The following is a 15,750-nucleotide window of genomic DNA, read 5'->3' on the forward strand; positions in this document are numbered from 1 at the left end:
GAAACCCAGGAGGATGGGTAAGAAGGTGTGGTCACTGAGTGAGATTTTAAAGACATGAAATCAATGTAACTTACAATCGAAGGGTACCAGGATGTGAATTACACCAGCTTCTGTTTGCCTCAGAATTTGACCCTTTTAAGAGTAGGTTCACTTTGTTTGTCTTCCTATCATTACGTTTGGAGCTCTGGACTTTGTTTAGTCACTAAACCCTGAGCAGATGCAATAGTCACTGTCCCCATGAAAAGAGTTTCCTCTGCATTTAGGAGTATATGGGATCTGAATGAGGGGGAGATATGTCTATTGTAATGAGCATGATAAAGCCAGTATAGGCAAAATGTATATGTACAATTCGAAGTCTGTTATGGTATCTCCTGGGACACCTCTCAGGCTGGTGTACACTTGTGCATTCAGATTTCCAGATGCAAAGAAATGTATTTCCGTGGGAGTTGCACATTCATGCAGGATGAGTGAAATAGGAGGAGGAGAAGTACGATACTGTTCATGCAGGAGAAGAGTAAGATACTCGTTAGACTGAATAGGGGAACCTTAGATAGGGCAAACCTTTGCTTGCCTTAGGATAAATTCACACTCACATAGTGCATGGGAGTTTCCCTGGATAAGAGACAAATTTGCTATCTGATTTCTCAGAGGTGTCAGGCTTTCCATTTTCTCCCATCCTAAATTTAAACTGTGGGCAAAGTTCAGCTGTAGCCCCACCCCCAAAAAAAGTGTCAAGTGCTCTGCAAGCAGTCTCATTTGGGGGAATATTGATGATTAACACTGAAGCAATCTTTCATCTCGGGGAGTATTCTCAATGGATGGCTGTGGTGATGAGGTGGGAGCCAAGCCTCCAAGCTCTTGTTGAGCAGTCTAGTCCTGCCACCTCAGCTGCACAGCAAAGGTGAAACCCACCATAGTCATGGTGAAGTTGGGAACTAAAAAGTTTTGGCAAAATACCAGGGTTAGCTCCAGCCCACACATGTGGTGCGTAGGCTTCTCTAAAAACAGTTAGGATATGTCTGTACAGCAGTAAACCCCCACACCTGGTCCAGGTCAGCTGATTCGGCCTGCAGGGCTGTAAAATTGCTGTGTAGACGTTGGAGCTGGATCCCGGGCTCTAGGACGCTGTGAGGTGGGAGGGTCCCAGAGCTCAAGCTGCAGCCTGAGCCCAAACATCTACACAGCCATCAAATAGCCTCTTAACCTGAGTCAGCTGGCACAGGCCCGCTGTGGGTTTTTATTTGTGGTGTAGACAGACCCTTAAGGGACTTGCCCAAGGTTACAAAGGAAGTGGTGAAGCAGGGAATTGAACCAAAGTCCCAGACTAGCACCCTCATCTGAGCCATCTGTCCTATCTGAGCACATCCATGAGTACCTTCTGGCTGTTCAAGGCTCTACCCTGAAATAACCATCCACACCAGTGTACCAATAGCTTAGAAGCAGTGCTTAAGGGTGGGATAAACCTTCACCAAAAGAGTCTCTAAAATACCTAGCCTGGGCGTGGGGCCAAACCTCTTTTCCAGCTTGCCAGAGCAAGGATGACGCTGCTTAAAGCATGTCTTTGAATTCTTCCACTGTGGTGGATAGGTCTGTAGATGGTGGATCTTGATTCCATGACTGGAAGATGCATCTAGCAGTACTCCCGTGAGGACAATGGCTTCTCACACAGTGGGCTGTGGCCCAGGTTATTCTGTCCAAGTATTTATACTCCATCCCCAAACCCTCATCTATGTAAATTAAGGGCCTGGTTGCTTACACAGTAGGAACCATGCAAACTCTGTGCAATTAGCATTTGCTTCTCCTGGCCCTAATCTAACATATGGGATTGCTGTACTTTGGGGATCTAGAATCGAGGACGCTGCCTGCATAGTCAGACGCCTGTAGAGGTGTTATCAATCATTGGCCAAACTGCAGCAGGCAGCCAAAGCCCTGGTCTACACCAGTGGTTCTCAACCAGGGGCTGTGAGCAGGCTTCAGAGGGTCCACGAAGCAGGGATGGCCTTAGACCAGTGGTCCCCAACCTTGCTTGTGGCAATAGCATATTGCTATTCCCAGAAAACATGCTGCCGGCGAGGCGCGACAGCAGCAAGAAGCGTTGCTGCCAAAATGCCGCTGAGCAACGGCCACGCTTTTAGGCGGCGGGGTGTGCTGTGGGCACCATGGCACTTGTGGGCACCTCATTGGGGACCCCTGCCTTAGACTTTCTTGGGCCAAGGGTAAGAGGCCAAAGTCCCGCTGCCTGGGACCCCGAGCCCTGCCGCCCGGGACTGAAGTTGAAGCTTGAGCAACTTTGCTTCAGAGGGCCCCTTGTGGCATGACGCCCCAGGCAGGTGCCCTGCTTGCTACCCACTAATGCTCAGCCTGGCTTTTATGTGCAGAAAACCGGTGGTTGTAGCATAAGTAGGCTGTGGAGTTTTTATAGCATGTGGGGGGGGGGCAGAAAGAAAAAGGTTGAGAACCCTGCTCTACGCTACCCGGCGAGGTCAACATAAGGCAGCTTATATGCTACAGCCTTGCTCCTGCTGATGAAGGGCCCCACTATACAGACATCCTAACTCAAGCCCTGTGCCTCTCGGGGATATCATCAGTGTAGTTAGGGTGTTGCAGTGTCAATGTAGACACGGTGGTTGACGTGCAGGGGACAGCGCAGTCAGAGGGGAAGGTGAGAAAGCTGCCAGGTTGCCAGCTCAGCAGGCAGCAGAGCAGCTGCAGAGGCAGACAGGCTAAACTGCAGGCCACGAGCGCTGCTGGGTGTGTGGCATTCAGGCTGTGCTGTGGGAATGCACAGGGGCCCCTGGTGTGCGTGGGACACTGAGGTGAGTGACACCTGCCATGTGACGCAGACACACACGCATGCAGGCCGTGGTGTTTAGGGGACACCTGGCAGGTCACATGGAGTTATTGCAACCTCTTAGTAAACTGGCCAACCCAGAGGTGGCTGTCACCCAGGGCCAGGCCATTTAGCCATGTGGCTGCGAGGGGGGAAAAGCTGTGGCCTAGTCTACACCTAAAACAGAGGCTGATCTCTGTCATTCTGGGGTGTGAAGAATTCACACCTCTGACAAACATAGTTAAACTGACCTAAACCCCCATACAGACATGTCTAGGTCAGTGGAAGAATTAGTCTGTCAATCTAGCTACCGCCTCTTGCAGGGGTGGATTTACTACAGTGACAGAAAACCTCTTCCCTTGTTGTTGCAAGTGTCTATGTTACAGCAGCATAACTGCAGCACTGCAATTGTGTTGCTTGGTGTAGTGTAGATATACCCAGGGCCCCTGCAAGCAGCCCTCATGTTCATGGCATTCACACAGAAAGGTTAGATAAAACCATTTAAAAAAACCCAAACAAGAACACGTTGCTGGATGGTTGCAACGTGCCACGACTTTAGTTTTTAGAATTCAGAATGATCAAACACAAGAACCCAATCCAGAGAGAGACAAAGCAGGCTGCTCCCTGAAACAGAAAGGCACAATTTGCCCCCACCTTACTCTAGGCTGGCTGGCTGCAAACTGACTCATTGCATGCTTCCCTACAGAGCCCCCTACCCAGCAAGAGGTCTAGGAAAACACCTGAGAAGTTAGAGAGAGAGATCATAATTTTAACACAGTTCTCAATACACCACAAGCCTCCCTTCACCCCTACAGGGAAGTTACTGTGTCTCCAGCTGGACATCTCACTGTTAGCTACGTTCCCCTTTCCCATGCATGGCAGCCAGTTCATGGAAGCAGAAGGGGCTAAAGAATGGGGACTTTCCTGTCGCTTCAAAGAGCAGGCCAGTGGGTGTCATTGCAGGCTGCTCAAGACTCTACTTCCTCTGTGATAGGGGATTGGAGGCTACTGAGGGCTGGGAAGCTGATTATGAAGAGGAAGGAGAGGCTATTAGATTAGAGCAGGGGCAAGGCCAGGGCTGGGCAAACTTTTTGGCCCGAGGGCCACACCGGGGAATAGAAATTGTATGGCTGGCCATGAATGATCACAAATTTGGAGGGGGTGCAGGCTCTGGGGTGGGGCTTGGGATGAGGAGTTTGAGTTGTAGGAGGGTGCTCTGGGCTGGAACCGAGGGGTTTGGAGAGCAGCAGGGGGATCGAGGCTGGGACAGGGGTGTGGGAAGGGGTGCAGATTCCAGCTGGGGGTGAGAGGTTTGGGGTGCAGGAGGGTGAGCCAGGCTGGAATCGAGGGGTTTGGAGAGTGGGAGGAGGATCAGGGCTGGGGGAGGGGATTGGGGCATGGGAAGAGCTTAGGGGATGCAGGCTCTGAGCAGCGCTTACCTCAAGTGGCTCCTGGAAGCCATGGCATGTCCCTTCTCTGGCTCCTATGCAGAGGCGTGGCCAGGCGGCTCTGAAACGCTGCCCCATCCGCAGGCACCACCCCTGCAGCTCCCATTGGAGTGCATAGGAGCCGGAGTGGGACCATGCCGCGGCTTCCAGGAGCCTCACTGTGCGGCTTTGGAGTGCGCCTCGGCCAGAGCGGGGCCGAGCCGTGTGGTCCGGCCCCCGACCCAGTGCCCCGGCCAGAGCGTCAGAGTGGGGCCGAGCTGCGTGGTGTGGCTCGCGGGCTGTAGTTCACCCACCCCTGAGCTAGGCCCTGCGTAGAGAGCGGAACTCAGGCTCCTCACAGTTAAAGGTATATTTTTCCTTCTGCCAGGATCTCTCTATTCCTGGGGTTCTCAAACTTCATTGCACCGCAACCCCCTTCTGACAACAAGAATTACTGCACACCCCCAGGAGGGGGAATTGAAGCCTGCGCTCACCCAAGCCTGGCCACCCCGGGTTGGGGGCCCAAAGCCGAAGGCCAAGGGCTTCAGCCGGAGGCAGGGGGCTTGTAACAAGAGCTCTGCCACTCAGGGCTGAAGCCCTTGGCAGTGGGCCTTGGGCTGTGGCCCCAGGTCCTAGCAAGCCTAAGCCAGCCCTGGCAATGCTATTTTAATGGGGATCCTGACCCACAGTTTGAGAACCGCTGCTGGTCTGTTTCAGGTGAAGGGAGCATGACTATTGCTAACCGAGGTTAAGGATGGGCACAGCCATATGGACAGCTAAAGTTCTCACCTTGTCCCCAGCCTTTGCACTGAATTAGGGGCAGCCTAGCTGAGCCTGAGAAGGAGCCAGAATTTACCAATGTACATTGTCAAAGAGCCACAATACTATGTCAGCCGCCCATCAGCTCCCCCGACTCCAACCTGTAGTGTGTCCCACCCTCTGGCAGGCCCGGCAATCAGCGCCTCCCCCACCCTCCCCATGCCTCCCGCCTGCTGCGACCAACTGTTTCATGGTGCACAGGAAGCTCTGGTGGGGAGGGGGGAGGAGTGGGGGCAGGGCCTGGGGCAACGCAGGGGGTTGAGCACTGAGCACCCCCCAGCACATTGGAAAGCCAGCACCTGTAGCTCCAGAGTCACCCCAGTGCAAGGAGCCGCATATTAACCCATGCGGGTCCAGAGCCACAGGTTGGCCACCCCTGCACTAAACGCTAGCCGCACCCTTTTCTTAATGCTCAGAAGAGTTTCTTCCATTAACAGCAAGGGAACCGAATGTTGATTTTCATGCCCGTGCTCTCTCTTTTGCTGTTAGCCAGGTCAGAAGAAGCCAAAACACTTGGTGCAGGGCTTGCCTTGCAGTATTCCCACACGCTAGCCATGCACATAGGCTCCTGAAGGAATGTAGACGCTGTCCCACACCCAAAGCATGCTCCTTTCAAGTAAAAAATATGCCTTTGGCTGGAAATAAAAATAAAAAAGCAAGGCAAAAAATTAGAAACCAGATGTCTGCGCTGAAAGCCATTCCAAGCAGCCTGCAGTTCACGTGTGAATTTCTATAATGGCAACTGCAACCCAAATCCTCAATAATTAGTTCAACAAAATCAAAGAGATCTCCACCACAGTTTGCGAGGGAGACAAGGAAAGCATTAGTCATGCTCGCTGGCTAAGCCTTGGATGGAACTTCACAAGATAATACCCCCATTATTCAAGGGTGCTGGACAATGCATGTGACAACGGAACAAAGCGAGAGAAGATTTAACATTGCCCTTGAAATGGGTTCAGACCCCTAAGTCTGGATTTATTCATAATAGCAAACCAAATATTTGTACGTAAGCTAAATTATGACTTAACTGGAGTCACACGCACTTGGTGGGCTAAAACTCATGACTGGAATATTGGCATAGACGTGCATAGCTTGCTCAGAAAGGACAGGCAGATGTTGTGCATCAAGAATATATACACTTGTTCTGAAAGGTGAGAGGAAGACCAGTTGAAAGTCTCTAGGTAAAGATGCAGGGGCAGAGCAAAAACAATAGAGATGATATCATGGTAGTGGGTCTACTGTAGACCTCTAAACCAGGCAGAGGATGTGGATGAGGAAATTCTGGAACAAACAAATACCCAACCATCCCTGGTAGTAATGGGAACTGTAACTATCCAGACATCTGCTGGAAAAGTAATGTGGCAAAACAATGTTTTCAGTTAAGTTTGTGGAATTTATGGGGAACAACTTTTTGTTTCTCAAAGCGGAGGAAGTAACTAGAGAGAGAGCCATTTTAGACTTGCTTCTGACCAACAGGGAGGTTGCGAATCTGAAAGTGGAAGGCAATTTGCGTGAAAGTTATCATGAAATGATAGATTTCACGGAATCTAAGAAAAGGAAGGAGTGAGAGCAGCAGAATAAGTTACTTTACTCAAAAGAGTTACTCAAAAGAGTAACTTTAATAAACTCAGGTTTCAGAGTAGCAGCTGTATCTGCAAAAAGAACAGGAGTACTTGTGGCACCTTAGAGACTAACAAATTTGTTAGTCTCTAAGGTGCCACAAGTACTCCTGTTCTTTTTAATAAACTCAGAACTGGTAGATAAGGTCCCATGGGTAAGGAAGTCTAAGGGCTAAAAGGAGTTCAATAGAATTGGCAGTTTCTCAAGGAGACAATATTGAAGGCAAACCTACAAATTATCCTGATGTGAAGGAAAGATGTGCCTCTTTACTATCCTATATGGCTCCACCAGGAGCTCTTAAATGTCCTGGAAAGTAAAAAGCACCAACACGGATGAATTGCTAAGGAAGAGTACAGAAGAATAGCATAAGCATGTAGGGAAAAATTAGGCTAAGGCACAAAATGAGTTACACCTAGCAAGGGATTTAAAAGGCAATAAGAAGAGGTTCTTTTTATACATTAGGAGCAAAGAGAAAGACAAAGGAAAGTATAGGTTTTCTGCTTAGCAGGGAAGAAGAGCTAACAACTGCTGACATCAAGAAGGCTGAGGTGTTTAATGCCTCTATTGCTTCAGTCTTCAATAAAAAGGCTAATGGTGACAAAATACTCAACACAAATTTATATTAAAACCAGGGGAAAGGAGTGCAAGCCAAATTAGAAAAAGAACATAAGTCAGATGTATTCAAGTAGGCAGGCCCTGATGGAATTCATCCTGTGGTATTTAAGGTAGTAGCTGAAGCAATCTCAGAACCGTGATCAATTGTCTTCAAGACCTCATGGAAGATGGGTGAAATCCCCAAGGACTGGAGAAGGGCAAACATAGTAGCCATCTTTAAAAAGGGAACAAAGAGGACCCAGGGAATTATAGACCAGTCAGCTTAACTTCAGTACCAGGAAAGGTACAGGAACAAATGATTAAAAATCAGTTTGTAGGCACCTAGAGGATAATAGGAGCCAGCGTGGATTTGTCAAGAACAAATCATGCCAAACCAGCCTAATTTACTTCTTTGCCAGGGTTATTGTCCTAGTAGATGGGAGGCAGGGGGAAAGCAGTAGATCCGATATAGCTTGACTTTAGTAAGGCTTTTGATACAGTCCCACATGACATGTGCATAAGGAAATGTCTAGATAAAATTACTAAAAGGTTGAAATACTGTAGTCAAAGAGCAGTTATTAATATTTCACTGTCTAACTGGGAGGGCCTATCTAGAGGCGCCCCATAGGGTATGATTCATTATTTTCATTAGTGGCTTGGGTAGTGGAGGGGTGAGTATGCTTATAAAATTTGTGATCATACCAAGCTAGGAGGTGTTGCTATGACTTTGGAGGATAGGATTAGATTTCACAATAACTTCAACAAATTTGTGAACTGGTCTGAAATCAACAAGATGAAATTCAATAATGACAAGTGCAAAATAGACTTAGGAAGGAAAAATCAAATGCACAACTACAAAATGGGGAATACCTGGGTCTTAGTACTGCTGAAGAGGATCTGAGGATTATAGTGGATTCCAAATTAACATCAGCCAACAATGTGCAGCGCTTGCAAAAAAGGCTGATACCATGCTTGGCTGTATTAAGAGGAGTTTTGTATGTCAAACAAAGGCGGTAATTTGTCCTGCCCTACATAACACTGAGCTGGAGTACTGTGTCTGATTCGGGATGCCACACTTTAGGACAGCTGTGGACAAATTGGAGAGAGAGAGTGCAGAGGAGAGCAGCAAAAATGATAAAAAGTTTAGACAGCCTAACCTCTGAGGAAAGGTTAGAAAACCTGAGCATGTTTAGTCTTGTGAAAAGGAGATTTGGGGAGGAGGGGTGCTGATAAAAATCTTCAAATATGTTAAGGGCTGTTATGAAGAGATCAGTGATCAAGGGCTTAGTCTGCAGCAAGGGAGATTTAGGCTATGTCTACACTACAGCGTTAAGTCGACACACATTACGCCAACGATCATAAAGTGCTATAATTACAGTGTGTGTGCATATTCACACATTGCTCCTTGTGTCGGCGGAGCGAGTCTACAGTTGGTGATTTAGCTTCAACAGAGAGAGCAGTGCACTGTGGGTAGCTATCCCACTGTGCAACTAGCTACCTTCTGCAAGAATGGATCACAGTGCATCAGGGGTGCGAGCTCACCATCCCATGATGCATTTTTCTCTATCCCAGCATTCCATGGGCTACATTTTGTGCTGTTTTTCAACAGCCTGTAAACTGTGCGCCCACCATCTCTGCCTGAAAGCATGGATCCTGCACTGCTCTCTAGTCTTGTGATAAGTGCTATGAACACAACGCGGCGGATCATGCAGTACTTCATGAGCTGCAAATCCGTGGCACCTGCCCCTATTGTGTGCCATGGAAAGAAACAATTCCAGATTACTTTTGGCATTCACACAGAAGCTGCACACAATGGATCATTGCTATTGGGCTCAGGAAACAAACACTGAGTGGTGGGATCGCATCATTATGCAGGTCTGGGGTGATGAGCAGTGGCTGCAGAACTCACATGCACAAAGCCACCTTCCCGGAACTTGCCCCTGCCTTGTGGTGCAAGGACACCAAAATGACAGCTGCCCTTATGTGGAAAAGTCAGTGGCGATCTTTTGCAACTCCAGACTGCTACTGGTCAGTCGTGAATAAGTTTGGAGTTGGGAAGTCCACCACGGGAGTTGCATTCATGCAAGTGTGCAGGGCCATTAATCACATCCTGCTCCAAAGGACTGTGACTCTGGGAAATGAGTGTGGAATAGTGGATGGCTTTGCAGCAATGGGATTCCCTAACTGCAGCAGGCATATCCCTGATGACAGGCATCAGATGACAGGCATATCCCAATTTTAGCTCCAGAATGGAGTATATCAATAGAACGAGCTACTTCTCTATGGCACTGCAGGTGCTGGTGGATCACCAGAGTCGTTTCACTGACATCAGTGCAGGACATGCATCTTCAGGAACATTGGCCTATATAGAAAGCTGCACTCTGGGACTTCCTTTCCAGATCAGAAGATTCCAGTGGGGGACAAGAAAATGCCCATAGTGGTCCTGGGAGACGGTGTAAGCCTATTTCAGTCTTACGGTAAAAGTATAACAGAGAAAACTCATTAAAAACAACAGAAGAACCTTATCCGCATGCTAATAAGCCTACAAGAGATCACCCCAACCTTACCCTGGGCTCCGGCAGGAGCTGTCCTTCAAATACCCACCCAAGGGGTTTCCTTGTGACAAGTCCATCACAGCTTCAGCTCAGAACTAGCACATGGTCTTCTGACCAGTAGGCCCAGTCCAACCCTTCCCTAAGGACTGGGGCCCTCCATGGCCAGGGGTTCTGTCTCTTTCCTGGATCAAGAGGAAGTCCCTGTGTCTGTTAAAACCAGTCTATTTAGCCAAAACATCCAGGTTCATGGAGAATCCAGTTTGAATGAGTATACGCAAACCTCTGCGGGGGGTAGCTTCAAAGAAATACCGGAAGCCTTTTAGCCTCCTCCTCCTCTTAAAGGCCACAATAACACATACCCAAATGCATTTTTAATGCAATGAACCCTGACAGTATTAGCCCTAATTCAATAAAGTATCTTAATGCCATAAGGTTATTGAGGATACGGCAGGATATTGTCCATCAGTCTCACTAGCATCCCAGCACAGCCTTTGGGTGGCTCTTTCATACAGCAACAGGAGAGAGAAAATGTTCAGATTAGGAAGAAGTGATTGGGAAACCCACAGCAATGAGCTGGACGACACAGAGGGAGGTGGGGTATGTGAGCCCGCTTTCACTCTGGCCCAATTACAAAGGTCTACAAACCATACGTGAAATACTAATCCTGCCTGTGTTTTCTGCCCCTTCAAACACAGAACCCTCCTTCCCCCTTAAACAAGTTTTCAAACTTTTTTCATACATCATTAAAGAACAGCAGCAACATCCCTCCCACTTCCCTTTGTAGGATCTCCTTTAAAAACTGAAGGAAACCAGAAGGTCAGTTTTTAATTCACAGCATGGCTGCAAAGATGCACCTGCCAACTCCTTGATTCACACGGGGACATCTCAAGTTTTTCTGTGTGCTCTATAGGATATGGCCTTGTCACACTATGGTAATTTTGGAGTAAGTCAATTGTCTCCAAGGGCCTTATTCCATATTGACAATCTAACAGAGCAGGCTAAAGAAACGGGAGTTCTAGCTCTCAGACAGACACCACAGACCATATACACATTATCAATACCAACAGAGTTTGCAAAAGACAGCTCTAGGCTCTTGTTCAGACACTACACCCAGAAGTCACACAGCACCCAACAGGAATTGTTGCCTGCTTTTTGTCACCCATAAGTTTCCCACAATAAGTGCACATTGTACAACTCTGAGCTGCAGGAGAATAATGTTATAGAATAGTTACCCCATCCCTTGATTTAGCTTCCCTTCCATTCTTGTGTTTTGACTCTTTCCAATGCCAAATATGGAGAGTTTGGTAACACCACAGTCTTCTGGAAAAAAAACTTTGTATCTGCTCACAGACTGGTCACACCCTCAGTCCCACCCGCATTCACCTCTGGAAACTCACGCAGTTTTTATTCTTCTGCTACCCCCTGCCTTCCTTGGCTCATAACGAGGGACCAAACCAACTGCAATTTGGGGCATGTCTACATTACAATCTTAAATCTACCTAGGTTAGGTTGACTTACAGCCACCGCAGTAATTACTGCCATCGCTGATATTCACATTACCTTTCTGTTCGTGGCGCATGTCCTCTCCAAGCACGCTTCCACCCACTGAAGCGTGGCAGTGTGGGGGGCTGAGAGCCAGGGCACCACCCCCCGAAGTCCCTTCCTGCCCAGCAGCCCTACCTACTCCATCAGACTGCCTAAGTTCCCCCAGCCCTCCAAACTGTCTCTGGCTTCCCACTTGGCTCAGTCTTCTGAGGAGTGCAAGGAATAAGGTCCTGCCTCCCCCCACACTTGCTGCCAATGCTTAGTGGAGCCCTATATGGGAAATCTAGGCTTAATCTGACCTCTTTCACCAGCACTAAATGGCCACATGCAAATTATTTGTAACTGCAAATTAGAGACTTGACTAAGCTGCAGGAAATGTTAAACGTGGGACTTGGCCAGTGGTGTGAGAATGTGTGTAACTCTTGTGTGCATGTGAAACCTGTCCAGAGACACACAGTCACACTATGCAATTATTCATTCAGTAAAAAAATGACTTCCAGTCCCATGAAACTCTCTTGCTTTGGCAATGATTCTCCAAGCAATCTAAATAACTAAATAAATATTCCCACAATGCTGAGTGAAGCTCTGAGTTGAGAAATGGTCAATTCCATAATATCATGGCCGGTGAGCCATTAAAAAGGCAACTGAAAAATCATTTAATAAAACCAGTCCCTAAGTTGTTACCAAAAGCATCTGAAATTTTAGCAACAAAGGGTCAGGGTCCCCTGTCCCTTCCCCTGCTGTAAATGCCACAGGCATGATAAATTAGTGAGTGATGGACAACAGAATCAAAAAAATCAAATTTACTTTTCACGAGCCATATCTAGTTTCATTCCCCACGGCGAGGACGTTTGTTCAGTTCCACTTTCTGCTTCTAGTCAGTTTTACTTCCAGGTTCTCATAATCCTGCATAATTTGTGTGGGCCACACTGCAGAGGAAACAGAGTTCCTAGTCATTGGGGACTGAGTCAGCGCTGAGTTATGCTGGCATAATTGAGGTTGTTAAGGGAAATGCCAAAGGAGACGAGCCATTTCATGGAGTATCATTTAAAAAAAAAAACCAACTTACCGTATGGTGACTGAATTGTGAGCTAGCGCTATAAGAAAGGTATTGTGCTCCTGCTTGTGAATAGAAATGTCTTCTGTCATTAACTCATCCTTTCTTTTCTGCTGGCTTCCCTGCTCCTGAAGCTGTCTCCAAGTATTACTATTGCTATGACCGTTTGGGACTCCGCTGGTACAATGTATGAATTCTTTGCGAGGTAGGGTTGCCAGATGGCTGGTTTTCAACCGGAAAGTCTGGTCAAAAGGGACCCTGTGCAGTACATCTGACCAGACTCCAAAAGTCCGGTTACCATGGGCCAGGGGAGGCACCAGGTCATCATCCCGCTCCAGGCCCTGCTCCGCCAAGGTCATCTCCTACCTGCAGCTCGTGGGCAGGCAGACTCCATGTTGGGCCTGCAATTCCTGTCCCAGCCCTGGAGAAGAGGGAGCCCAGCTTGGGGGGTGGGGGTGGGTGGAGGTGGAGGGGATTGAGCAACAAGGAAGGGGGAGGAGGGGAGAGCAGTGAGTGGGGGGCAGGGCCTGGGGAAAAGGTGGAGTGGGGGATGGCCTTGGGGGGAAGAGGCAGAGTGGTGGCAGAGGGGGGTTCTTGCTGTAGTGTACAGTTTTCAGACATTAGAGAGTTGGCAACCCTAGTATATTTCTTCACCAAGCTGCAGACTCCATTTTGAACACTCAGCCCTTTGTCTTCTCTTTGCTTCCAGCTTGGACTGAAATTCTAACAGGGTAGAGGGCAAAGGCCTGACAACAGAGTCGTTAAACTTTGATGATAGACCATCAAAATGACAGAAATGGCAGTCCCCACCTCCCTCCAGTAAACTAGTTTTTCAAGGGAAGATCGCCTTGGCAACAAAGTCACCTGGCAGGGGGCTGAAATCACCTGAGCAGAATGTCACCGGACAAAGGGACTGGCAGTTATAAAAGGGTAGGGGTTACTTTGCTGAGGGGGCCATTTTTCTCCAGCTCAAGATGAGGGAGAAGGAAGTCAGCAACTCAGGAAGTAGGAGCTTGATGAGACAAGGGACCTTCCTACCCACTTGGACCCAGATGGGCCCCAAAGAGCTCCTCAGGGAAGGGTGAGCTAGCTTGGGGCATTGCGGTTAGGAAGTTTGCTGTGTCCTAAATGCTATAGCCTCTCTTGTGAGTTAGCTGTTGAGTAAAAGCGCAATGGTGTTAGAATCCTACACGAAATGGCTGTGTGTGATATATGCTACAGCTACTGTGTGTCTCCAGCAAGTGAAACGAGATCCTGGAAGCCTCATACCTTTGAGGTGCGGTTCTAGGAGAAGGGTACATTTTGGTTACTGGGGGGCTCCAGAAATCATAGAAGGTTAGGGTTGGAAGAGACCTCAGGAGGTTCTAGTCCAACCCCCTGCTCAAAGCAGGACCAACCCCAACTAAACCATCCCAGCCAGGGCTTTGTCAAGCCGGGTCTTAAAAACCTCTATGATGAAGATTCTACCACCTCCCTAGCTAACCCATTCCAGTGCTTCACTACCCTCCTAGTTAAATAATTTTTCCTAGACCTCCCCCACTGCAACTTGAGGGTAACAGACTGAGAGTTGGCGCCCAGGAAATGTGCCACTGAGGCCAAGAGAAGAAAGAATGTTGTAGCCTACAGAGACCCACGGAAGCTTAAAACACCTGAGGATCCAGAGGCTTGGATTCCCTTCACAGCAAGCTTTTGGGCGGCTGGTGAGGATCCGTGACAGTTGCGTGGTGAGGTAGCCTGCCTTAGTGTGAGTTACTGTGAGGCTATCATTTGGCCCATATTAAGTCTTTCCTTAAGTGAATGTATTATTATGCTTTTTGCAGAGGGGAACAATTTGCAGTGACTAGAAAAAAGTGAACAAAACCTGATACGCAAGATGCAGTAGGCGGGAGCTGTATTGTGCACCTGCTTCCCCAGTGATACAGCAGGAACCTAGGATATGTCTACACTACGAAATTAGGTCAAATTTATAGAAGTTGGTTTTGTAGAAAGTGTTTTTATTCAGTCGATTGTGTGTGTCCCCACACAAATGCTCTAAGTGCATGTAGTCGGTGGAGTGTGTCCACAGTACTGAGGCAACCATTGACTTCCGGAGCATTGCACTATGGGTAGCTATCCCACAGTTCCCGCAGTCTCCGCCGTCCATTTGAATTCTGGGTGGAAATCCCAGTGCCTGATGGGGCTAAAACATTGTTGCTGGTGGTTCTGGGTACATATTGTCAGGCCCCCCTTCTCTCCCTCCTTCCATGAAAGCAAGGGCAGACAATCGTTTTGCACCTTTTTTCTTGAGTTACCTGTGCAGATGCCATACCACGGCAAGCATGGAGCCCGCTCAGCTAACCATCACCGTATGTCTCCTGGGTGCTGGCAGATGTGGTACTGCATTGCTACACAGCAGCAGTTTATTGCCTTTTGGCAGCAGACAGTGCAGTATGACTGGTAGCCACCATCAACGTAGTCCTGGGTGCTCTTTTAACCGACCTCAATGAGGTCGGGGCGCCTGGGTAAACATGGGAGTGACTCAACCAGGTCATTTCCCTTTTAAGTTGCGTGTCATGGCGATTGAGTCCTACCGGCAGTGCACTGTCTTTTAATCAGCAGCCAGCAGAAGACGATGGCAAGTAGTCATACGGCACCGTCTTCTGCCGAGCACCCAGGAGATGATGATGGCTAGCGGTCGTACTGCACAGTCTGCTGCCAGCAAGATGTATAAAGATAGATGAAGTGGCTCAAAATGAGAAATAGACCAGATTTGTTTTGTATTCATTTTCTCCTCCCTCCCTCCGTGAAATCAATGGCCTGCTAAACCCAGTTTTGAGTTCTATCCTTGAGGTTTTGAGCTCTATCCTTGAGGGAGCCATTCAGTTTCTCGCAAAGCCACCCCCTTTGTTGATTTTAATTCCCTGTAAGCCAACCCTGTAAGCCATGTCATCAGTCGCCCCTCCCTTCGTCAGGGCAACGGCAGACAATCGTTCTGCACCTTCTTTCTGTGCAGACGCCATACCACGGCAAGCATGGAGCCTGCTCAGATCACTTTGGCAATTAGGAGCACATTAAACACCACATGCATTATCCAGCAGTATATGCAGCACCAGAACCTGGCAAAGCGAAACCGGGCAAGTAGGCAACGTCAGCGCAGTGACAAGAGTGATGAGGACATGGACACAGACTTCTCTCAAAGCATGGGCCCTGGCAATGTGGGCATCATGGTGCTAATGGGGCAGGTTCATGCAGTGGCACGCCGATTCTGGGCTCCGGAAACAAGCGCAGACTGGTGGGACCGCATAGTGTTGCAGGTCTGGGACG

Source organism: Lepidochelys kempii, chromosome 13 (assembly GCF_965140265.1).
Source record: "Lepidochelys kempii isolate rLepKem1 chromosome 13, rLepKem1.hap2, whole genome shotgun sequence".
Lineage (NCBI taxonomy): Eukaryota > Metazoa > Chordata > Testudines > Cheloniidae > Lepidochelys > Lepidochelys kempii.